This window comes from Corvus brachyrhynchos, unplaced genomic scaffold, assembly GCF_000691975.1.
Source record: "Corvus brachyrhynchos isolate BGI_N302 unplaced genomic scaffold, ASM69197v1 scaffold59, whole genome shotgun sequence".
In the NCBI taxonomy this organism is placed as follows: domain Eukaryota; kingdom Metazoa; phylum Chordata; class Aves; order Passeriformes; family Corvidae; genus Corvus; species Corvus brachyrhynchos.
Window position 1 is genome coordinate 741,736 of NW_008246054.1, and position 1,785 is coordinate 743,520.

At 53.8% G+C, this 1,785-nt stretch overlaps 1 long non-coding RNA gene across 1 annotated transcript; it reads left to right on the forward strand.

The window, feature by feature from the left end:
- The first annotated feature begins 6 nt into the window (after window positions 1-6).
- On the forward strand, window positions 7-1,687 carry LOC108449465. Its single transcript, XR_001865618.1, has 3 exons — window positions 7-155; window positions 826-994; window positions 1,289-1,687. It is a non-coding gene; the product is annotated as an uncharacterized LOC108449465 (long non-coding RNA).
- Window positions 1,688-1,785: the final 98 nt, after the last annotated feature.

The window sequence follows — 1,785 nt, forward strand, 5'->3', positions numbered from 1 at the left end:
GTGTCCCCGCGAAGAAGCCGCGGGACAGAACAGGAGCCTTTGGCACAGCCGGCTTGGCTCAGGCCGTGCGTGACCGGAGCTAATTTCAAATTATCTTTCTGTAAATCTGCACAGACCCCCGGAAATGGGAAGAGAAAAAAGCGCAGGCACCAAGGGTAATTGCGACTTCATTCTCTCAGGAGGTTACCCGTAGATCGTTGCCACCCCTCAGATTGTCCTGACGTGGGACACTCCCCCCCTTTCACTCCAACTGCCTTCAATCCTGGTCCATTTTGTTGGTGTCTAACACAACTGTCCCCATAGAGACCTCTTAGGGAAACCCTCCGTAGGTGCAATGAAATTACACAGTGGCAATTAAAATGATCCTTAATTTGCTCTCTGTGCTCTGTCTGTGATGGACAATCTCAGTGGAGTCATGTCCAAACTCAGCCCTCATGCTCATCTAACCTTCCCGGTACTCTGGTTAACGCCTTTGGCTTGGCATGGGTCAAGCAGAGCTCCCCGCTCCTCCCAATCCCAGCTGGCATCGCCATCCCCACACCTTCCCTTTGGCCCTGGATGTCACTGTGTGATCTGGACCCCTGTATCCAGCTTGCCGTGGTCATGTGTGGCTGGTGCGGATGGAGATGGCTCCTGGTCAACAAATCCGTGGTCCCACTGTCCACCCATGCAATTAGCAAATTCATTCACGTTTCAATTACTTTACATCTTAATTCCTCCACCATTGTCTGTCTTGAGCCAATGAGTTTTCAGGGTCATCCAGTTTTACTAAGAATGCTGCTCCAAAGGCATTTTTAAATTGGTATTATTGTGAATATTTCACAGATGCATTTGCATTTGCCCCCTGAGGGTGAAGTCTCACGGATGCAATGGGCATTTCCCCTAGCACCTGACCTTGCCAGACGGGACAGTGCTCCCTGACCAGCCCCAGGCTCACCTCACCCTGCAGGGACCTGCTCAGCCTCGCCACATCAGTGGAAAGCTGCTGTGCTGGGTGAGTTTTTGTGCTGTTTTAGGAGGCTGAGTCCAGTCACTTCAGAGCTCTGGGCTCTGCCAGCAGCAGCCAGGCACTCCCTGTGACATGCCCTGTGCTAGGGCAGCTCCAGCTCCTGCCCTCACTCCCCACTGTTGCCAGTCACTGGTACCTGCTTCTCACAGGCCCTTGGTGGCACTTGTGCCGCGCTGTTCGCTGTCCTTCTCAAAGGCAGCTGTTTCTTGATGTGTGCAACTGCTGAGACTGCCAGGTTAGGCTTTCCTCAGGGATTAACAAATCTCCTTACTTCTACAGGAAATTGTGGAGGCTGCACCAGCAAGTCTGGAAAGGTGACAGGGACACACGGCCAACAGGCCAGGAACAGACACCACGAGGAAAGGAACCCTGGGAACATCTAGGAAAACCTGCAGCTCCAGGAGGCCAAATGTGTGAGGTGCGGACCGAGGGTGGCTGGGCTCCCCTGCTCGCCCAGGCAGCCGTGTGGAGACAGCCCCGGATCGCCCGAGCACCGGGATAACCCGCGGGTGCTGCTCATGGCTTTGGGCAGCGTTGTGACAGTGGTTAACGTTTATCCCCTTTGTGTTTGTACACCGAGCGCTACCTGGGTGCTTTGGTTTAAAACTACTAAATAAATACAAACGTCACCGTGTTTTTAGCAAGAAATTGGAAATAAAACTGGTGCAATCCCCATCAGAAAAGCCTCCTGTGTGTTGCCGTGCGGCACCGGCGAGCGCTGCAACGCCGCGGGTATCCCCGGTACCAACCCGGTACATCACCGGCTTGGTGGCTGT